Genomic DNA, 24,804 nt, shown 5'->3' on the forward strand with positions numbered 1-24,804 from the left:
CTGAAGGCTTTCGACAACGACATTTTGCATCGATAAATAATTAATTACTTAAATAGCAGACCCCCCCCCCCAAAAAAGAGCTCTGGCCCGCGATGCCATTGTCTGAAAAAAAATGGACCCGCGTCCCAACTTACTTGCCGACCCCTGCCCTATGCTGTTAGCTTTTGGCAATCCTATTGACAGTGATGGATGTCTCATCTTGGCACGAACCCTGAAAACCAGTCTACTTCTGCCCAGCTTTCGTGGACAGGCACACCGTTGAGTATTGCATATGCAAAGCCAAAGTAAGGCCGAATCTCATTTCTCATTTCTACCCCTACCCCTACCCCTTGCTCCTAATGCCTTCAAACGAAGCAGTAAGGTGTAGAGCTTGAAACACAACCGCTACAATTTCAGACACTCCTTCAACCATCACGGAATGACACTTACACTTGTCACAAATTCCATGCATTAGGTTGACGTTAATACGTCTGAACGTGAATTGGGACGGCCCTGTGAATGCGCAAAACGGAAGGAAAGAGGAAAGGCATAGGGCTTAATCTGGGTTTGCACTGTGTGACTTTTGCCCCGATTTGGCACTCGCACAACTTTTTGGGAGTCGGGCCGATTTCTTGCTCAATCGCAAGTCAATCGTGAGTCTCGCATCGTGCAGTGTACATGGGGTAACGGCAAGCGATTTGTCCTCACGATCGTGCAATTGCAGATTCGCAAGAAAATCAAACCTGTTTGAAATCCTGGTGGTGCCTCGTGACTAAATCACACAGTTAAAGCAGTGCTACAACCTGATTTGACACTACACATGCACAAGTTAATAGGGCCGTGCGATTCGCTCTTGATCGCATCCTCATCTCCACCTCAGGTGCGCATGTTGGTAGCATGTCATTTTTCCGACGCCTCTTTGGTCCGACGCGTCAATAATCTGAAAATTCCCCATGGATCCTACAGCCCATTAACTCAAAATAATTATATGAAACCCTTTGCTCCGACAGCTCAATGTTCCGACCAATGGCTGTTTGGGGTCGGTTATCATAATTCCCCAGGTCGTATGTCCTGCTCCTGTTTTCCACGGTGCCAAAGACTTCAGCTGCATGGGCTGCAATGAGCACATAGATTGCGCTTGGTCAAGCTATGCCCTTACCAAAAGCACCCCTAAATCTAAACTGTCATTAATAAAGTGAAAGTGAAGTGAAAGCCCATTGGGAAACTCCAACTCCCATTGTCATTGTGACACAGCACTCCACAGCACACAAGTGAACACTGCACACTGCACACAACGAAATTGCATTTATGCCTCACCCGTGCAAGGGGGCAGCCCTCAGTGGTGCCCCATGGGGAGCAGTGCAGTGGGACGGTACCATGCTCAGGGTACCTCAGTCATGGAGGAGGATGGGGGAGAGCACTGGTTGATTACTCCCCCCACCAACCTGGCGGGTCGGGAGTCGAACCGGCAACCTCTGGGATGCAAGTCTGACGCCCTAACCGCTCACCCATTACTGCCCATTAATGCAATGTTTCCAAGTGTTTCAATTGTGCCCTACCCAAAACCATTCCTAAGCCTAACCTGTCAGTATTGCAATGTTTCTGAGTTTGAAATTTGTGCTTTAACCCAAACTTTCCCTAAACCTAACCCGTCACAGACAGCTGCATGACCACTGCGCATATCAGAGATGACGGTAATCTAAACTAAAGTAGCGTTTGGTCGGAACATTGGACTGTCGGGACAAAGGGTTTCATTTTATCGGGTAAAAGGTCTGTAAGACTAAGTGTTGTAGGATCAATGGGAAATTTTCGGAATATTGACGCATCGGACCAATGGTGTGTCGGAAAAACGAGCAGTTGTTTCCTACTCTGTTCCCTTCTCTGCAGCCCTGGGAAACACACGTGTCTTGTCGTACAGTCGGACCATTCTGCTCGCATCCGACCGTCGGCTCCAGTGGCGTAACTATAGCAGGTGCAGCAGGTGCAGTCACACCGGGGCCCGCGACCATAGAGGGGCCCGCGAACGGGCCCTCCGAAATGGTTCGCGGGCCCCTCCTGCATACTCGTTGATTGCGAGTCGAAGAATAGATACGCAATGCAATCATTGTACACCAGGCACGTGCACTCCAATACGGCAGGGGAGGCACGGCCTCACCAGCCAGACCTGATAATGATGAGCTGCAGTAAATGTGAATAATAGTAACAATAACAGCTATTGTTTTCGAGCATCTGCACCATAACTACCATTTGAGCAGTATTTAAACAGTTTCACTCATTGTCAATCATTTCCGTGGCCAAAATCATAATATTTGCCCATTTCATGTCAAATTGCTCCGAATACGGTGAATTTGGGGCAACTCTGAACTGGCCTCACCCCGGATTGCGCAATCCCTCGTTAACAAGCTTCAGCGCATGCGCCATTTTGCTCGTTCTGTGAATGCAACCTGGTAATATTGTATTAAACGTTTTTATACACTTAATAGAAGTATGTATGGTGTGCCCTCAATTCCTGATAATGTTCTACTATTTTCTACGTGTGATTATCATTTCTTTACTCTGAACGCTTTGGCATAATGCCCACTGAAATATACAGTGGTGAGGCCAGCAGTAGCCTCGCCGCAGACTCCTTCTGGCATTGAGAGTATTGCTGGCCAGTTACGTCATAGCGAATCTGAAGTTCACAATACAGTCAGTCGGTGTTGTTGGCTAGCTTGTTCACTTTGTCTGCTACAAGTGGATTTCATAACGAAACTAAGAGCATTCTCAAAGTTGGATTTCCAAGAGGAAAATATGTGATAAAGAATGGAGGACCGACAGAGCTGAAGGGTTTGCTACTGCAGGTGACGGTCAGAAGGTTATAACTACCCGATCATTTCAAAGTGAGTGGTACAACAGAAACTATTTTTTGTTTCCCCTGTGTCTTGTTTGCAACCGGCGAGAATGTGTGGAAGACCATTCGCATGGAATTGTACGACTTAACAATTTACTAAGGACTAAGGAGCCTCACGAAACACAAATCCTCGCGGCTACTCATATTCATATTCAATGCCAAATTGCTTTGGACGTTTGGGGCGTCTCGAATAGATGTGGCTTTGGATGGACAGCACCGGCTAAAGTAACGTTAGCATGCGCAACGCCAAAGTGAAGGAAAAGAGCGGCGCATGGACCTGATGTACGAGGTTAAGGTAAGATCAGTGTTTCCTATGTGTGTGAAGCCTGTGTTTGAGAATCCGCCGTGATTCTGTCTGGTGTGGTGGTAGCTTTTGTGATCTGAACAGGATTCTCATGTGCCCTGTAACTGTTTGTAAAGTTGAGTAGGCTACAGGGTGCCGTTGAGGTAAATCAAATATACCCGTGTAACTACAAGACTCTGATCTAATTCCAAAGTTTTGGCATAACATAAAGGACAGTCCCAAAATATTTGGTGACCATATCGAAGCTTGTGTAGTAATCTCTGTTTAAATGTTGACATTCGCTTCCTGCCACACCTTTGTCCCACATCGTTTGCCGTAGCCTCGTACAAGTAGATGTAGGCCTACATTTGCACGAGAATCCGGTGCTCATCACAAAAGCTATCACACCAGTTTGTTCGCCGTGGTGCTCAGCGGTCTATATGACACCATGTTTTGAATCCTGTGTGTGTGTGTGTCTTCCATTGAGCATCCGCCGTGATGTGGTTTAGGCTATGTGAGACCACTGTTTGAATCCTGTGTGTGTGAGAGCAGTGGGCTGTGAAGGAGCGTACACTCTTCACTACTCTCCCCTCCTCCTCTCCTCTCCTCTCCTCTCCTCTCCTCTCCTCTCCTCTCTTTTCCCATCTCCTCTCCTCTCCTCTTCCCTCTAATCCTCTCCTCTTCTCCTCTCCTCTTCTCTCTTCTCCTCTCCTATCCTCTTCTCTCTTCTCCTCTCTCCTCTCCTCTCCTCTCCTCTCTTCTCCTCCCCTCTCCTCCTCTCTCATCTCCTCTCTCCTCTTCTCTCCTCCTCTCCTCTCCCCTCCCCTCCCCTTCTCTCCTCTCCTCTCCTCTCCACTACTCTCCTCTCCTCTGCTCTGCTGTCCACATTGGTGCTGAGTGTTTTATGTGAGACCACTGTTTGAATCCTGTGTGTGTGTGTGTGTGTGTGTGTGTGTGTGTGTGTGTGTGTGTGTGTGTGTGTGTGTGTGTGTGTGTGTGTGTGTGTGTGTGTGTGTGTGAGGGAGAGAGAGAGATCTAATAGCATTTTCTCTGCGGAAATGCAGTATGTCAAAATATGTAGGCCTACCTTATGTTAAGAAAGCTGCTACGACATATGGAACTTGTCGGTAGGCCTATTTGGCAATTATTTATTTGAAAATCTGATATTGAAAAAGTTGCCTCACTAGCCATAAATCCCAGCGCACGTCACTGTTGTACACTAATTACTTGTCCAGACACTATTTATAGACCGTAGCACACTCCCACAAGACGGTGGGAATTTAGAGCAGCTATCAAATCAATTGCAAATGGGCACTTTCAGTTACTATATTGCTACAGGTCATTACATGGGCAGTCAAATTATTCAGACAAATGTTTCAAATAGCAATAAAGGTAACACATGAACGCTATATTTGTGCATTTTATTTTTTACATTGCGGCCAGGAATTGTGGGATATATATTTTCATACACTATCATTGGCTGTATGTAAACAGGGAGCGCGAGTCGCCAGTGGTAACGTTCTGTTTGGAATTACCACATGATTGATTCCCTTACCAATTCAAATTAAATGCATGCTGGTCAGTCGAACGTGGCCTTTTGTTCTCATCTTATCTATGTTGTAGTAGTAGGCCTATGCGTTGTTGGCTTTCTTGAAGGCGGAATATAAAATGAGTTTAGTCACTTCATTCGCCAAGAATAGAGATGGCTACTGGCTAGCAAGAACATCCTATGGATATTAGACCTCCTTGGATATTATCTAATATTTCGAAGATGCTACGAAGAAGGTAAGGGCAGGTTTCCCTATAATAATGTCCGCCGTGACATTACTGGTATATTGATTTCATATCACTCATCTCCTTCAGGTATTCTCCAATTGTTGTCACATTTATAGTCCAGGGTCTGGCTAAACGAAAGAGGCACATTTTTAACGGTGTCCATTCTAGTTTGTAATCTGTGACAGCGGTATTGCTGTAGTTATTCCCAGCGTTATAACTTAGTTGTGTGTTCTCCAATTGACAACTAAGTGCTGACTTGCTAACAGCATCTCCACTCCATGTTGCTTTTATCATCTACCGTTTCTCCTGTTAGCATAATATAAGTTAAGTTCTTCTTTTAGCTTGGTTATGTTACGAAGTGGACTCGAGTCGTCAGCTAGGGGAGGGGAGAAATACATCTAAATAAGTGGGCGATTCTGTGTGCGTGTGTAGAGCTCTATCTGTGTATGTTTTACTGGTGGGCTGTCACCAATGTGTTGTCATGGTTGTCTTGGATGTTGTGTTTCCATTCATGCACCCTCTCCATCTTTTCCCATGTAGACGGTGGGCTAGATTTCGTAGCTCCTTTAGAAAACGAGTTTCGTTCTCACTCTCGAGTGGCAACTTGATTTTTCTAATATGACCTCCTGACAATATGTAAAGCAATATTCTGGCTGTTGCCACGCTGAAAAGTTGCACGTTTATATTAAAAAATAACGAAAATAAAAAAGACTGGGGGTGACGTCACATAATGCACAGTCAATGGGAAGTCTCCGCCCCTCAACGTTGAAAAGGGAATATTTATCCGCATATCGGGCTTTTTTCATGGGCAGATAATTCACCTAATCATTGAAACAACGTAGGTATTTCATTCCTGACCATTTTCCTGTTACTGGAAAAAATAACACAGCTTGCATTTCTTTACTGACACGTAGTTTTTTGGCGAATTGATCTACCCCCGTCACCTCATTGCTCTATTGCTTTGAGGGAACAGACCTGTCCTCTTTTTGACATTTATCTCTCGTTGCCCAATGATGGTCAGACAGTTGAACACTAACAGCGAAAAAGAGCACTTCTGAAAGTTTGAGAAAAATATATTTTTTTTGCATGTACACAACAAGTGAGCCCACTTACACCCCAACTTGTAACTTTTTGCCATGAAATCTGACGGTTCCGGGTAGCATGCACGCGCTAGCTGTATTCTGCCTCGTTGACTTTGCATTGACGTAACGTCACTCGGTCGGCTATTATTTGTTGTCATTTTTATAAATCAATGTGCAAGTTTTGAGGATGGCAACAGCCAAAATATTGATTAATGGGTTGTCAGGGGGTTATATAAGCAAAAATAAAGTTGCCACTCGTTAACACCAACGAACTGACAAGATATGAGACTGGGCCCACCACCTAATGTTTATGGTAGCCAGCATTGCATATTGTGCCGTTATTTGATGATGCCAAAGGACGCAAAACTACTTTGCAATGGCACCTTGTGTATGTGGGGTAGTGGAAGGTTGAAATCATTATGAAGGCATATCCTGTTGATTGTGCTATCTATCTTTTAAGTCCTTAGTGTTATTTTTTTATGAAGTTTAAAGTAAACTGGGGTGCTTAAGATCAGCAGGGTTGTCTCCCTCGTCTGTGTAGCCTGCTGTCAGCAGGCACCATGCGCTCGCAAGCACACACGCACATACTGCTACTGTCTCCAGTCCCCTGTCCCTGTCTCAACCGGTCTCTAGACACATTCCGAAAGCCTTTCTTTGCGTTTGTCCTGTTTTTTTTTGGGACAGATAACTTAAATACTCTATGATGTAAATGTGCACATATTTGCAGCATTCACTATGCTATTGCAATTGCAAAGAATATAGCCCCCCCTTTCTCCGGTAGTGGCAAGATAAAATATCCTAATTAAAATTAGCACAACCTCCGAGGGCCCGTGCTGGATACTCGCACCGGGGCCCGTGACCAAGTTGTTACGCCACTGGTCGGCTCGTATAGTGTGAGGACATGAGTCGTGAGATATGAACATTTAAATCGCGAAATTTCCTCGTGCAGTGTGAGCACGAGCTTAATACCCACGACTGAAAATATCGCAGTGTATGCCCCACTTAAGGGGTGAAATGGGCTTCAGTCTAAATGTCAGCAGCAGCCATCAAATATTGCTCCAGGTGAAGTTCCTGCTCCTCAGTAAAAACTAAGCAATTTCTTTTTATATATCCTACATACTGTAGATCATCGGGATGATGTTCTCTCCATTAATGTCTTCTTCACTCATTTAGTGGCAGAACCTTGATCATTTATTTGGTAGCTATTCAACTGTGCCCCTGACGATTTTTGTTCAGTTCAAACCGTTCTTAGTTTGGTTTGTCCCACATACACCAATCTACAGGGGTACTTCAGGATGTACACCACGTGTGATATTGCAATTATTGAAAGAGTTTTAAAACGTTTCCCCTCATGTGGATTAGAGAAATGTAGAATGAGCAATTTACAGGTTGCACACTTGGCCTTTGGCATGACGGCGAATTCTGGCGACATGTAGGCCTACTGTACATATGTCAGTGGAGCTGTACTCAGGCATTGTTGGATGGGTAGCACATACAGGTAGGCCTATCCCTTGCTTCCCCATGCCCCGAGAAGGAAGCCCCACGATGCCCAGTCTCGTCTGGTGTGATCACATTGAGGCGACGCTGACCAAAGCCCCCCATCGCATTATGAAGCACCCATGCAACATCAACATGTTTCCTTTTGGGAAAAGCTTCGCAAAGTATGGATGCTGGTAGGCTGATTATCATCGACTTTCAAATCTCTTGGAGACTTTTTCTGATAAAGAGCATAACAATTAACATTTCCCAAATGGCATGGTAGACCCGCCTCCCTTGGTTTGGTACTGGTTGTTTGCTTCCTGACAAAGTCGGAGGAGTTAACCGTTTTTTTTTTCCGGAGCTCAGAAACGATATTGCTTGCCTGACTAGAAGCAATGCTGAACCCTTATCGAAAAACCCACTCCTTATCAATACCCATCCTATCTAATTCCTGAATTATTCCCATCCGGACACCTCCCCCCAATCAAAACCCATCCCAAAACGTATTAACCTGATATACATCATCTGGCTGCGTTCAACAACTTCGAAGTATTACCAGAGGGCAAGAGTCAGGTAAAAACTGATTGGGAAACAACATTCACACACCCAGATACAAAAGCACATTCACACAGACAGATAAGGAATCATTTATAAATATTCAGTATATATATACTATATACATTGTATTTTAGACATTAGAATGAGTGTCTTGATAGAGAAAAGTAGGCCTATTACACTTAATACTGGACCTTCCTAACTCCTGATACAGTACATGCAGTTGCATTTGCCTGCCAGCAGAGGTCAGCTTGATATCAAATATTATGACGGCACTGTATAAAATATTACTGTATAACCGTACCTGACCTCTCCTCTGGCTGACTTTATAAAATACAGTTCACGTCTGAGTTAGGATTAACACATTGATAGATGGACATCGTCCTCTTGTCAAAGAAAAATAATACTCACATGATCATGCACCACAGAGTTCTCCGATGGTTATTAATTGCACATATTGTTTCAGGTGAGTGTCCAACGCAATAAACTGAACTATATGTTAGGCTATTTTCAAACACAATGAGGGTGTGCAGCCTTTCTTCTTACAGTATGTATAGCTGTGAAATAAATCTAAGCAGACCAGAGGAACACAAATATCTTTTAAAAATATGTATCTTTATTTCTCATTACTCCACAATACAGTAGGCCCACATCAGTAATGGCACTCATGTGTTTTACATTACCTTAAGATGTTTTTTTTAAGGATTTAGAAGTTTGTCATTTCCATTGTGTAATATTATTGGTGGTTTGAATGAAGAATTTTGTTTATCATTTGAAAATTTGCTCACTGGGTGGAGAGAGCAGAACATTGAAAACCATTAAGATATATAGGTCTACCGTAGGTATGCACAGTGTACTGTATATTGTGATGGCAAGATAATTGAAGATATATCAAAACGTTGCTCCCAATAAATTGTCTTTTTCAAGCAGTGTGCAGATCCCTTACCGTGTCTACCATCTTTGATTTGGCACCTGCTGATGCTTTCCTGTCAGATGTGCGCGGCTTCCACTACACAGTGCATGTTGTATGTTGTACCCCTCGAGGAAGGCAATAGACTGTATAGTTATCACCTAAATAGGGTTTCATCCCCCCCGAAACTATACAACCTACTACCTCACCTCGCACAGGCACTTACTCCACACAGGCACCTACTCCACACAGGCACCAACTCCACATAACATCGCCTGTTGGGCTCTCAAGTCACTGGCACCAACTCTACATTGGCTGTTGGCTCTTTAAGTCAATTAGCTTTATTGGTCTCAGCTTGGCAATGGTTTTGCAGTAATATTACACACACACACACACATGTGCGCACGCACACTTGTGTAGGCACACACATGCGCACACACTTGCACAAGACATTATAAACACACATAAAAGAAACATTGAACACCCCATTGCTAAAAATGTTACATTACGTCATAAAACTGGCATAAACCTGTTATAAACATGTAATGGCATATTCATTTTTCTGTTGCCACATACTGCAGCCATTGTGACATTCTTCTTTAACTCTGCCGTTGTTGCACACGCGCACGCGCGCGCACACACACACACACACAGTATATATATAAATCTGTTGCGGCATGTTGTGATGTGCATCTTGTATTAATTATGATATGCAAATGAAATTATTATTACTATTATAGTTATTTCAAAACCTACCACACTATGTAGTGTTCTTGCATAGTATATGCATGCAGACAATAAAATGACACACACTTAGCAAATAAGCCATGATTAACAGATGAATTTCATTTAACTCTATATGCATTTGGATTGGCTTGCTTCTGTGTTCTTCATCCACTGTCAAGAAAACATCTACCGTCGTGCATCTCTCTCTCTCTCTCTCTCTCTCTCTCGCTCGCTCGATCAGCGTTACTCTGAAGGTCTGCCCGTCTCTTTAGGAAAGACAGTAGATTGTATAGTTATCTCGGAGGGAGGGTTGCACCCCACAACTATTCAACCTACTACCTCAGCCTCAAGGACAGCTGTCATGTCATCCAGCCACTGGTGAGGCGAGCCAGGCGCCAAGCCAGGCCGGGCCGGGGCTGGCCAACTCCGCTCCCCTTGGTGATGAATGACCCGGCCGCAAGGCAAAGAACTGTAGAAGAGAAAAAGAGAGATAAATGGTAAGTGTGTGTGTTTGTGGCTGTGTGCGAAAGGTAAATTCAGTCAGTTTGATCTTTAAACAAGTGAAAAGACTAAGGAGAGCCAATATCAACATGCACAACAAAATTGCAAGGCACCAGACCAAAGAACTGTGGAATAGAAGAGAAAAAGAGAGATAAATGTTATGTGTGTGTGTATGTGTTGGTGTGTGTGTGTGTGCGCGCGTGTGGCTGTGTGCAAGAGACAAATGTGGTATTCTAGGAAGTACAGCACAATTAAGACCAAGAAGTGCCAATATATCAACATGCATAACAAAAAAAAAAATCATAAATATAATACTGTCTTGCCTTGTTTGGAAAATATCACAATCACTACGTTTCACAGCGGGAGATATGACTGATTTGTTAATTCTTGTCATCTCTTTGACTGCCCTGTCTAAATAAAGACCTCAAAAAGCCTCCCAAAACATTTAAAAGGGCCTTAAACCTTCCAATGTTTTGTTTACCAACAAGAATATCCTCAGTTTGCTTACGTTGATGGTGATTATCATAAAAGTAGACAACAAATCGAACTCAAGACGGTTTCAAACATTCTTTTCAAAATGTATTGGATTTAATTTTGCTCATAGCAGAGAGTCTATAGCCTAAGTGTTCATCCCCCCTGAAGAAAACGTTTGTCCTCAGTGACACCAGAAAAGGGTCGTCTGGTAGTAGTTTTATAGGGAATTGCCTTAAGGAAACAATTAGACCCTTCTTTAAAAAAGACAGGGGAAAAAATGAATTAAGGGGAAAAAACACACCACATGTATGAAACTGTTCGACCCAGACAAGCTTAAATTAAATATTGACCAACATAGCTTATCTTGTCTTATCACCGGGCAACACAGGTGTGTAATTTAATTTGTGTTTAAAAAAAAAGCTCTTTAGTGTAATTACAGCACACTATTTTCTCCCTGCGTGCATTTCAAAACAAACATAGGGCGGCGCTGACGCTTCTTTGAGTGTGCTAATTTCTGGAAGGCTCCAGTGTAGCTCGCTGGCAGTCACAGAGGTTGGCAAGAGACCGAGGCGGCAGGCGGTGCCAGGAATGACTGCCCGTTTTCTCACAAACTTGGCTCTTTCCCGACCCACAAACCAGCATAATCTTGCTGTTTAGCAGGCGGAGAGTAGAGAGACGTGTTTTAAACATGGCTTCCCCCATCCGAACCCAGCTAGGCTAGTCTGCAAAAAGACATAGGATAGGCTATAGGCTGCAGCCATCAATGCAAAGAGGGGAAAGAGATCACTATACAAAATGGCTGATTTTCGGCCATGTTAGGGAAGGGCTGGGCTTTCGCAAGTCAATACGCAGGGGGTGGGGGAGACTCAGGAGTTTCCTCAAAAACGCAACAGCAATCACCCCAAAATACCATACCACTGACGAGACAACAGGCCAGATAAGAACAAGATACTCCACACACATACCGTGTAGCACAGTGTTAAACCAATGCTCACCTGTATTTTGCAGCATTTATTCATATCTTAATTTTGCTGAAATATATATTCAGAAGCTGGCACTGATTCAGATATTCAACTGCTAAGAGACTTGATATCTGTTTGCATTATACAAGACAAGCTTATATGGACCAAACTGTGACTTTCATACTCGCAAAGCCTCTAGATTTGGTGAACATGCTTTTGGTGACAAATCCAGCAACATGCCCCTGGAAAATAGCACACAACAGCTAAATGCTAACACCACTATCTCACGGCTATAGGGGGTGGGGGTCAGGAATACCGTACATCTTGTGTTTAGAGGAACAGTCCACCTCATTTCAAGAAATTGCTCACATGTAGTTAAGTCCCTGTAAAATATTATAATACATAGGATTTTTCGTCTAGACCTATGTGTTTGCATTGCCTAGTTGAACAGTATAGCCAGTACAGCATTGCATAGCAATGCATGTCTATGGAAGCAAACACAACATCATCAACTGTACTCATAAACTACTTTAAATAAATGTAAATTCACCAGAGTGCAAAACAGCTATTTAATCCCATCCTGTGATCACCTGTGACTTGATGCTAATGCTTCCATTTACTTCAAGTGATTACGCTAATAATTTGATACCAATAAATCTAAGTTCTGAAAACACTGAGAAGAAAATGATATGCACATTCATGAATAATGCTTGGAAATACTGCACATATGTGAAAATCAAAAAAGGGCGGACTGTTCCTTTAAGTGTGTGTACTCACATTAGAATTAGCCTGATAATAAGCAGAATACTCATTAGAACAGAATTAGTGGAATCCAAGTGGATGGTTCGAATTATTTGGTGAAGCAGCAGCAGGAATAATTTGGCCAGAAAGAAGGTAAGGTGAAGGAGTCAATGTGGTGAGGGATGAGTTGGTGGAGAAAGTGGAGAAATAACTGAGGGATTAAGGATTACGGATGAGGTAAGATGATAAAAGGTTGGAAATGGAGAGAGGTGCTGAAGAATTGCAGGCTGTAAAGCTAAATTTACATACAATACTAGCTTTTAGCTCACTAGCCACTCGCTCACGGAACGTTTGCTAACCATTCCCGCGGCTTTAACTGCCAATGCAAGAGTGAGAAGTACCGAACCTGCATTCCAATTGGTTACTCGCTTATGCGGCTCGCTCGAAGTTAAAATAGTTTTAACACGGAACCCGCCCACATCGCACATGGCATCGCTTGTACACTCCTTGCCTGCTCGCCAAATCGCCTCGCTGGAACACATAGGCCATGTCTCAAATGCCGCACTTGTGCACTTCAGGCACTGTTTTTCAGTGCCTAGGGCGCTCACGCTGAGAATTTCAGTTGAGCCAGTGCACTGAAAGTGCCAGGATGATCCCCTAACAATGGCGGAAAAATGCAGTGCTTCAATGATGGACACTGCACGCACTAAACGGCGGCCATGTTGACAATCACATGGAGGAAATGTGGCATTCAGTTCAGTAGAAGAGTTTGGTCAACAGTCTCCTAATTCTGTAAGTAATATTGATGGGACACCAACCTTTCCATGCCAACCAAAGTATTGTATGTGTGATTGTTGTCCTTTGGGGTGAAGGACATGGAAATACAAGCACCAGACGCTGTGCAATGTGAACAGTAGCCAACTCATATTTTGGCGAGCTAATGCCATGCTCAGCTGTCACTTCCAGCGAGGGCACAGTGCATAGTGCTCAGATTTTTCCACGGCACTATGCACTAAAGACCTCAGTGCACTGTGCGCACTGTGCACTGACTGTCAGTGCACTGACAAAAGTGCATCATTTGAGACACAGCCATAGACATTCAATTGACTAAATTCGCTGAGCGAGTAACTAGCAGTGTGTGTGAACGAGGCTTAACACCACACGTCTTTTTGCTAGCAAGCTATGTGAATGTATTGGGGAAGCATAGTACAGCATAGTACGACGTAACTACTTAATATTCATTTTTTTACACGGCAGACAGTTTTTTCATACTCACAGAGCAAGCACACTAACACAAAAAAACATCTCAGGAGGGAAGGGGGCATATTAGGTAAAGCACATGGCTAATGTACAGTATAAAGTGAGTATGGACAAGCTCTCCTGGTGAAAAGAAAATGTTCAGCAATGCTTTTTTCCATTCTGCCTCTAACCAGTGGGGAGGCATAGAGGTTTGATACTGCATATGCCCTCACATAACTAAATAATGTGTGTGTGTGTGTGTGTGTGTGTGTGCGTGTGCGTGCGCGCGTCCGTGCGAGCGTGCACGGGACAGTAACTTTAAAAAAAATAACCATATCTCTGTCTCTGTGTAGTATCTGATAGTGGGCAAGTAAAATCAGACATAGGCTAACAGATGGGAGGAGATGAAGTTTGGTTCCTTTTGGGTGAGGATAGTTAGAAAATGTACTGATATAATTAAATCACGCTCACCTTGCTTAAATATTTCTCTACTTTGATGAGGCATGCTTTGAGATCTGTGTAATCCATTCTAGCCTAAAATAAAGCAGAGATGCTAAGTAGCAATTGAAGTGTCCCGTCCTTCAGAAAAAGGGATGTCACTTGTGCTCAAAGCCTTTGTGGTGCCCACTAGATTCAAGTATCCTAGCTGGTCCACTTCTAAGGTAGACTAGTAAACTAGCCCCACCCGCCAGCGGCAAAAAATATTTTTGCCTGCGAGTGGGTCTCGCCTCGGACAATGCCTCAATGCCCTGAATCTGGCAGACCAATCACAGCGCAGGAGACTTGTTTTGATTTGTTTTGAATGTTTGGATGCAAAGCGGACAGAGTTTTGAGGGATGACAAAGCGTTGGCCGATAAACACAGACACAGTTTGAAAAACAACGGGTAGTTTTCATCAACAATTTTCCGATGTGTCACTCATCGGGGCTAGACTAAATGTTTACATTTAATTTCACATTTAGTCTGGTTTATCAGGCTACTTCTAAGGCCATTTTCACACCAGAACGGCCGCTGTCGGCGGGACAGAAATGATTTTTACCGGCGGCGGTGGAAATGGAAGCAGATCTGTCCTGCCACACCAACACAGCAGTAGTCAGGCAGTTGCGACGCTAGAGACGGCTCAGTGCCGCGCTGAATTTGGAAAATCCAACTAGAGCGGAATTTTGACAGCGACGACTGGCGGTTTCTCATTGAAATGAATGGCAAAGTGGGGAGGGGTTTGAGCAGGACTGGCCCCGCACGCCGAAGCGGTCAGTGTGAAAGGCTGAGTAGAACACACTGTCCGAGACTCAACAAATAGGCTGCCGTCTTCTCGCTGCAGCCACACCATGCTCTGATGTGAAACTGCCCTAAAAAACGAAACAGCCCAAATACTTAGTATAGTCTATTCTTCATTCGACTGGAGAAGGGCCTTCTAATGTCATGAGCAAGACAAGGGGAGTCCTTCCTGTTTACAGTGGAGAGGTTTTGGCAATGCACTCTGGGAGTTTGGCACAGTGCTTGGTTTAGCCATCTGTGTGGCTTCCGCCACTGCGGCCTCCGCATCACATTTTTCACCACCTTCTTTTGTGCCACCACACATCACTGCATGGATGCTTCCTGCTACCAGTGTGCGTGTGTGTGTGTGTGTGTGTGTGTGTGTGTGTGTGTGTGTGTGTGTGTGTGTGTGTGTGTGTGTGTGTGTGTGTGTGTGTGAAGGAGCATGTTGGTGTTTCAAAAGTGCAGTGTATTTGTGGTCGTAAGTGTAAGCATCCATGAACTCCTATGGGAGTTCAATGGTAAAGTGAACCACTTGTTTGTGTCAAAGGGTGTGTGTGTGTGTGTGTGTGTGCGTGTGCGTGTGCGTGTGCAATGCCAATTACCTATGTCACCAATACAAAAGTCTTTGCTCAATTTTCATTGGCATGCAGACCTTTAAACTTCTAAAATGTCCACATTTCTATGATACTCAAAATGTTTTCACTCTAGAGGCATAGTAGTATTCTCACTTAAGCTAAAGTGCGCTCTGTGTGAACTGGTGAAATTTGTAATGTTTATTATGGACAGAAGTAAGAAGTAGCCAACCAGAAGTAATACTACTACTGTAAATTTTGATCTGAATTCATGCATCGCTGGAATGCTGCAACATGATCTCTCAGAATTCCGGGGAATGGACACGGATCTGTGGGACACGAAATCCGTGTCAGTTTCACAGATTTTGCCAAAATTCCGTGCCCCTGTACACGGAATTGTTTTCCAGCTCTATGTTTCCAGTCTTGTGTTTTCTTAGGATTTTTCTACTTTGACATATTTTTTTCTCAAAAAATATTTTTTATTCTGACCTGGGCTTTGAACCATTATTTTTTTCCAAACGTTCCGTTCCGAACAGAAACGGAATTATAACGTTTCCGGTTATGAGTTCCACCAATAAATTGACGTTCCCAAACCGGTTAGAACAAACAAATATTGTTCCTGGAACGGTTAATTTCGTTCCTGTCAGCTGATTACTCCCCATAGGCCTAACTGACGTTAATTAACCAAGAAAGACGGAAGTGCAAATGAGTCAGCCTACTTCCAAACTGTTCATTCAAGCGGATGAAAAGAATATCCTCCAGAATTTTGTCATTCAGGGACGACGTAAGCGGAGAATAAACCTCAATGATGAAAATGCACACTGCATGCTGACTTGGGTCACGGGGAGCGCTATGATGGACATTGTGAGTTTGTGCATCTTTGAAGCGGCCATGGATGCCCAATAACGTTGAACATTCTCGGTGCGCTTTACACATGCTTCTCTGCAATATCTTACAATGATGCAATGGAAACTCTGCCCTTTTGTATGACAGTGGTTTCTCTTATTTAAGATGTGTAGTGGAGACTTTGTAATCCATAGCTCTCTCTCCATTCAGTCAGAGAATGTCTGATGTCACATAGGACGTTTTTGTTTTGTTTTGAGGAACGGTATTAACCGGTTACCATATTTTTAAATAAGTGTTTCCGTTCCAGAACATAAAAAATAATAACGATTCCGGTTTTCCGGTTTCGTTTCTGTTCCCTGTAAAATACAAAAAGTTCCTGGTTTTCGTTTTCGTTCCTTGAACCGGTTCAAAGCCCGGATTCTGACAGGTTAGGTAAGGGATTGTTTTGGTCTGGGCACAGTTAGTATTCTTTCGTTTATTACATTAATTTGATATCTTATCAACCAACTGGAAAAGGTAGCTCAAAAATACGTATGTCTTTTAAGGTTAGGGATTGTTTTGGTCAGGGCACAATTTAAATTGCTATAGCATTATTTTGTTTAGGATTAGCATTTGTTATCTATCTTCTAATGATAGACTTATGTGCTGTGGGAATATAGAAAGCACTTCCGTGAGTCAATCACGGAAAACAATTCCGTGTCCAGGAGCACAGAATTTTGGCAAAATCCGTGAAACGGACAAAGATTTTGTGTCCCAATGATCTGTGTCAATTCCACGAAATTCTGAGAGATCAGGCTGAATAATAACCAAAAGTAGGTTTACTTTGGGCTTACTTTACTTGCCACTCCCAAGATAACTGCATAAAAATCCAGCTTTGTGATTGTTTACTCCAGTTTCCTCTAGCCCAGTAATTTTTTCATCTTCAATATACATCTGTATTTGGTATTGATTCAGTGTGATTGAGTAATTTGATTACTTAAATCATTTCATCCTCCAACATCTCAATCCATCAACATTAACCCAATTCATTTGAACACAATGTCTTACACGATCGGATGTTTTTCCCCTAAGAGACTCACAGTTCCTTGAAAAATGTGAAGGGTTGGATTTTAACCTGATCCACCTTAGTCTCAGAATAGTTCCGTAACCTTTTGCCCACAGCTGCTGCAGTAACAGAGTTGGATTGAACTATAGCATGGCAGTTAATGGTAGACATTGATTGCTACGTTACATTGATTGCTACATTAAAGAACAAGTGCACAATTTTGAACATTTAGCCGCTTTTCTGAATTGTCTGAAATAAAGTAAATTGGTCCTCACAAATTTTTTGGATGTTTGCTGCTGTCCGTTATTTGGCTAATTTAGATTCCGATCTGGCTTCATAATGGGTATGTCCAAATCTGTTATTAAAATCAGCCTAAACATTTGTTTCAAAGAATGTGCCACTCACCAAGTGATAAGTGGTTTTAGCTGGTATTCCATAACAAGTTTTGAATTCTGTCGTGTATTTTTTTAGCATTTTGTAAATAGATTTTTTTTTTCCCCGTTCATTCACAAAATGGCAAATGAAAAAATGACAGAAGACACATGCCAAACAGTGGTGTAGTCTACGTAGAACGTAGGTATACGGAGTATACCCACTTCTAAATTTTAGGGGCTTCAGTATACCCACTTAAAATTGATTGATCCATTATTTAGAATAGCATAACTATATACAGTATACCCACTTCAAAAAATGCTCGAATATACAGTATACCCACTTCAAAAAAGTAGACTACACCGCTGATGCCAAACATAATGAATGCCAGTGAATACCCCTAACCACTGCAAGTTCAGACAAAATCTTAATTTGGCAAATAAGGGAGACAGCAGCAAACAAAAAAATGGTGAGGACCGCTCTACTTTATTACAATTCAAAAAAGGGGCTAAATGTTCAAAATAGTGCACTTGCCCCTTAATTAACTTCATACCAACATAATTCATGTACCATATAGTTTGTCTACATGTCTATAAATCATGTAGCTTTTAAAACTGTAGTTACATTAAACAATATGTTGAGGTAATTATGTTAAATATACCTAAGATGGTTACTTATATCCATGATATGGCCTTCTCATTTTTTTCATTGTGGAAAGTTTTGCCTCTCATTGATAGCCTTGTTGCTTTGCAGTGTGTTTTGGAGAACACACCTTATGCTAAAATGGCTAATCTAAACAGGAAGTTTGCCCAGCGTTGACCTTGTCTGACTCCCTCTTGTGCCGTGTGAGGTCAGTCTGCCGAAGGCTACTGTAACAGCTATCGGCAGGAGCGCTAAGGCACAAGCCAGGGGCTGGTAGTGGTGTGTGTGTGTGTGTGTGTGTGTGTGTGTGTGTGTGTGTGTGTGTGTGTGTGTGTGTGTGTGTGTGTTATGTTGGGTAAATCATCACTATGTTGAGGGAAGATGGAGAGAAATTGGCGACCAGTTTGCAGTTCAGTCACAAGTACAAACAAGGACGGAATATTTTTTTTCATCACGTATGGACGTATCTGGACAACTTTTGTCATACAGGACATGCAGAAATCACACAATTTGGCTCCTAAAGCCGGCTTCTCCCTCTGCCTCTCCTTGCCAACTCTCCCGGTCCACTTTGCATTCTGAAAACACAGTAGCATCTCTCTTCTCATTCTATTTCTTTTCCTCTGTCACTTAAATTCAGGTTGTCAGGTTGTGAAAATTCATTCAATTCATTGCCTCATTTGTACTTTTTTAACCTGCTGTTAAATAGGGATTTGTTATGATTTTGCAAGAAGGGTATTTCACTAAACACAGTAATGACTATGAACAAGACTACAGCTGTGTTACAAAAAATTATAGCGTGCTTGGCTGTTAACTATACGTGTGGTTTCCATGATTCCATGTTACCTGACAATTTCTGTTGACGCAACACTTGAGATTCCTTTTATCCACACGTTTTGTAAATGAAATAGAAAATACAAAACCATTAAGCAAAAATAACCATTACAAATATCTGCACATGTGCAACCAAGTCCTGAGTCCATAACGCCAAAGTATTTACAAGTAGACTGTCTTAGGGAGCTTTTAAAAGGCACAGAATAGCCCCAGGAAGCTCAAGACCTGCAACCTGAGAGTTTTATCGTTTGGTGGGTTTATAATTGGGATCAGTAAACCAATAGTATCCCTTCAGCTCATAAATGAATCCATCCAATTTTTGTTGCACCAATGCACTCAAAAGCCTTTGAATTTAATTATATGTTGCTTGTGTCTTGTGTTGTTCCTCAGATTCCAAACATGTGTTCCATTTGCATTGTTCATAACTGATTAAAGTTCAAATCATTCTTCACAGGCCCTACCGTGGCTTAACGGTAGGGCACTCGTCTACTATGTGGCCAACCCGGGTTTGATTCCGGTCCGGGTGCTTTGCCAACCCTTCCCCATCTCTCTCTCCCAAAATGTCCCATCTCTCTCTCCCAAAATGTCCCAAAAAAGTCTAAAAAGATCAAAAAATATATTTTGAAAAAATAATAAAATTTTGACTTGTTCTGACATTATACGGCATGAAAGAAAGTGAGTAGGCCCTGTCGTGGCCAACCGGTAGGGCACTTGCCTACCATGCGGCTGACCTGGGTTCGATTTCCGGCCCGGGTCTCTCCCAATTTGCTTCCTGTCCACAAAAAAATATTTTAAAAAAGAAAGAAACTGAGCAACAAGGCATAATGAGAATAAATGGAAAAGGAGATTTGTGCAAGTATCACTTCCCCGGTCACGGCCCAAGCATTGTGCGTCAGGATATTTCAGTCCGTTTCCTTCCAGGCAGTGTGACTGACAGCAAAGGTTGGAGTAAGTTGAGCGTCTGCGCTCATTGTTTCTGGCTCATCATCAATATGGCCGGCAAGTTTATCTCGAGGAGGCTATCTCTGACTGGCCTTGACTGTAATCTACTGAGTCTGTTTATGCGCCCATATTTCCTGATACAACCTCACAGGCTTTGTTCCTGGTAACCACAACGGCCTGTGGGATGGGATGGGGAGGGGGAGGAGGGTTGGGGTGGAGGTGTTGGTCGGGGTGGGGATGGGGGGTTACGAAAATAGCAGGAAGCAGGAATGGTGTTCCGGAGAAAAAATATCTAGTAACGTGCTGGGTTCATCTGAGGAGACGAGGGGAGGAGGAAGTTGTGTCATTTTTTTTCTCGGTCGGTCACCCCGCCCTCTCTTGTCTTTGCCTCCTGCTGCATTACCCCGGCGCCCTCCCCCCATGGACTGGAACCATGAAAAACACACATGAAAAAACTAGCAAAGATGTTTCCTGTTTTGATTTGAATCTGTGATATTTTGTTCAAAAATGCAGTGAAAAGCTTATCGCGTGTCATAATGTAGACCTTTATGTGTGGAAGAAATGGTTTCATATATTTCATGGCCTGTCGTGCAAGGTGTACTAAGAAGTAAGACAATAGTGTAATACTTATTTGAGTCTAATAAGCTATTTTGATGAAGTTTTGTTTAGTTTGCATTAGGATTATTGTTAGTAGCCTATGTGTATAATGTTGTACTTGCATTTGATCTGATTTCTTTCAAAAACAAACACTAATCCTAATATGGAGGTTTCTGGACATCGCCAAAATCAGTCCAATCTGGTTTTGACTGGTTCTCAAGCATGTCCATATTAAGTGACTTCATATTGTTTGGAACAGTCCAGACTCATATCTAATCATTTTAGTCATATTAACCTGATAGTTAATTTATTATCCAAATGTTCTGTTTACAGAACCTAATACCTTACATAAGCTAAAGTCTTCTACACGTTTTTATTGGTAATCTAGTGTACTGAACCTGTTTTGCTCTATCTTACACTAACATAACATGTACCTGAATTCCATATTTAAGGAAAGCTGTGATTTTTCTTTTCAACTATTTTCTTTTTTGGATGTAATAAAAGAAAATACTGTAAGTACTGTACCACAATACCACCAGGTATCCTAACCAAACATTAAACAAGTCATAAATAGACCATATGTTATCTGATCATCCGCTTTTATTTCCATCTAAGAAAAACAGCAGGATTGATCTAGATGGTTGTTGAGCCCTTTGGAGTGAATGCTTAAGTACAGTATGTCTTCAAATTACTCTCCCTTTTCAAAAGGAGAATAACACGTTTATTTCACTGTGCCCGCCAATTTTTCTCGACGTTTCCACAAAGCATTCCCCATCCGTGGAACTGGAACGGTGTTCGAAACACACCTTCATCACTGTACTGAACAACTTAACTTCTCTTTTAAACATTCACATAAGCTATAGCCTGGAGTGTGCTTCACTCCAACTGCACAATGTATGCATCTGAGGATTTATCAATAAAGTTGTGTCGAATAAATGTCACAAGTAGGAGAGAAATGGCGGCGGATTGATCAGACACGTGTACATGATGAAGAGGACGATGAAGGAAGTGGAGGCATGTGGAAGTCTAGCAGAATATTACTTCGGGCCGCCGATATTGCCAACACTCAAAAAAACATTCAAAACAAAACAAGACTTTGGAAATAAAAGTGTTGGAGTGGAAATGCACTGATAAAATACCTGGCGAGTGTCTTACAGGAGGCCATCGGACAAGCAAAGAGTCCTTGAGTAGCAGAGAGGCGCGAACAGAACAGGCAGCACGCACGACCACAAAATGCTGCAGAGAGAAAAAGAGGGAAAAGGGGGGAGCAGGAGAGAAAGAAAAATGCAGAAAGAGAGAGAGAGAGATGTGTCCGTTTCCATGTGGAGTTGACGTCCGGCGGGACTAATAAGCGAGGCTGTGGTATAGTGTGGCTGCATGCGCGGGGAAAGTGGCCCAGCAGAGCGGCGAGACGAGACCAGAGCATGAGTTGGCATCACCCCCTTAGCCCCAGGTCTGGGCATCCACTACCCCCTTCCCCTCGACTCCCCTCCCTGCCCAGGCTGGCCAGCCGTGCCACCAAAACAAAGAGAAGGAATGACGGGAGGAGTGCGCGACCTAATGAACTGAAAGAACGATACGTACGAACACGAAGCAAAGGGAGGACATGTAGGAAGGAAAGAAAAGGCGGCAGTTAGGAAAAGAGTATGTGTAAAAGTCTAGCTAAGGAGAGTTGTGGCTATGGCTCCCTGGGTCTTTTATTTTTTACCATTTTTTTGGAGGTGGCAGGGGAAGTAGGCGAATCGGCGGCGGAGCAGCCTGTTTGCTTGAATTGGGTACAGAAGCCACGACAGGACAGGACAGGGTGGCTCAAACATACTCCAAACCCTCAGGCCAGCCCGCGAAGAACAGGCAACGCTTCCCTCCAAAACACAACGAGACACTTCAGAGGAACATCGCCATACCTCTACTACAGTACCACACGACTCGCCATTCGAGCGAAAAAATAAAACAAACCAAAACAACAAAAGCACATGCAGTCAACCGCCGAAGAAATACACGGGAAAAAAACACACCAAAACACACCAGAGACTAACCCCACGTAAAAAAATTAGAATACTCACTCACAGAACATCTTGTCAACCAGTCATGACAGACAGGCAGCAATCTTCCACGCCAGTGTCAAGGATTTGAGAGACGTCCAGGAAAACGAAGGCTTTGACGGCGGCGTCTCTCTGGGCAAGTAGAGCAAGTGGCGGGCGGGAGACGGGCGGGCGGCGGGAGGCAGGCTTTTGTCTGGGGCTGGCATTGGTCCCAGGTGCTTCATGCCTGACGCCACTCTGCTCTACTCCTGGACTGCTCCACTCCACTTTGCTCCCTCCGCTCACAGCCTTCCTCTGCTTATTCCCTCCTACCCGCCTTTAGCTGTTCGCGAGGTGCCTGTGCGGGGCTTGTCTCTCCCAACAACACACCTCCTCCCCACACACACACACACACCCCTCGCTCAGCTGATGGCACCCAGGGCTGTAGGCCACTCGCAATTGGAGCCAGTGACTCGCTGGATCCTGTCCAACATGCAGCGAAAAAAAAATACCTTGAGATAAAAAAGATAGTGGAGGACGTTGTTTAGCAGGCACAGTGTGGATGGCCGGATGGCCGCGTCACCTATCCTCGGGACATGGCGCAGGTGGAAGCTGCAGGCAGGCACACGCTGCCTTCCATAACGTTGTTCCGCCTTCCCTCCAAAAATCTACGCCGCACTTGGACATTAGACTTCGTAAGAATGAAAAAAATACGAACAACAACAAAAAAACAGAAAATTTCAGGCAGAAGAGGAATGGCGCGGAAAAAGGGAGGGCGGGAGGGAGGAAAAAGTTCAACTTGTGGAGTCGCGCCGGGTAGAGATTGGGTTTGATTAAAAAAATAAAAAATCCAGTGCGAGTGGAGGAATGAGTGAGTGCTCACACCAGGCTTCCCTCTCAGAGACGGGTAGACGAGGGCATGAAATAATCCAGCCTCCCCCTGTAGAAAAAAAAACAAAACAAGGAAACAACAGAAAAATGCCAGAGTAGTTTGGTTGGCTGGTGTTGGTTGGCAGATGACACATCGAGTAGAGCTGCAGCAGAATCGGCTCCCATGTCTTTTTTTTCAGGCACTGTCCTGGGCAGCACTCTGTGTGACGTCACACACACACAGACACACACACAAACGTACGTTCACGCACGCACACACACACACACACACACACACACACACACTAGTTCCTCCCTCACACCCTCCCTCTAACTCTGTAATGTGCTAATTTATTTCTCTCTTCAGCATCGTATCCATCTGCAAACAAGAGAAGAGAGAGAGAGAGAGAGAGAGAGAGAGAGGGTGGAATCCCTCAGGCTGTCTGAAAGAATCCTGTACGCATCCGCGATTATAGCGACAGAGCCAAAAGAAGGTGAGGGGACACCCATGGGGGTGGCAACAGACAGTGTTTGTACGTGAAAGAACGGCAGAGGGAAGAAAGACTGCGAGGGAGACAGAAAGAAAGACAGACAGAAAGAAAGGAAGAAGAAGAGAGGAGAAGTGCAGCGCGATCTGCCTCCACAAAGCTGTGTGTGTGTGTGTGTGTGTGTGTGTCTTCCTGCTAGAGGGCGGCGAGCTTGTAAAAGTTTCAGCTGTGCAGGGTTTAGGCCAGCCTCTATTGGCACCCGTTCAAGAAGAGAGCAGTCTGTTGCTAAAGCGCTCTGGGCACGTCCCCCTCCCTCCCTCCTTCCTTCCATTCCTCTCTCTCTCTCCTCTCTCTCTCTCTCTCTCTCTCTCTCTCTCTCTCTCTCTCTCTCTCTCTCTCTCTATCCTCCCCTCTCTCTGTTTAGCTTTCTCCCACCATCACCATCTATCTCTCTATTTCTCTCTCTCTCTCTCCCTCTCTCTCTCTCCCTCTCTCTCGCTCTCTCTCTCTCGCTCTCTCTTTCTGTGTGTGTGTGTTTGTGTGAAGGAGTCTCTGCGGGTAGTGCCCATGGTCACACTCCACTTGTGACGATGCCAGTGCAGGGATGAACTCTACATGCTCCAGCTAGCAGCCGACACACACACACACATGAACACACGTATACATACACACACACACACACACGATCTCACACACACACACACAGAGGACTGCAAACGTA

At 43.7% G+C, this 24,804-nt stretch overlaps 1 long non-coding RNA gene across 1 annotated transcript; it reads right to left on the reverse strand.

Annotated features, from left to right (window-relative positions):
• Positions 1-8,640: 8,640 nt before the first annotated feature.
• Positions 8,641-24,281, reverse strand: LOC134462257 (uncharacterized). Its single transcript, XR_010037505.1, has 2 exons — positions 21,844-24,281; positions 8,641-10,149 (listed from the first exon to the last, which is right to left on the reverse strand). It is a non-coding gene; the product is annotated as an uncharacterized LOC134462257 (long non-coding RNA).
• Between the last annotated feature and the right edge of the window lie 523 nt (positions 24,282-24,804).

Source organism: Engraulis encrasicolus, chromosome 14 (genome assembly GCF_034702125.1).
Source record: "Engraulis encrasicolus isolate BLACKSEA-1 chromosome 14, IST_EnEncr_1.0, whole genome shotgun sequence".
NCBI classification, from domain to species: Eukaryota; Metazoa; Chordata; class Actinopteri; order Clupeiformes; family Engraulidae; genus Engraulis; species Engraulis encrasicolus.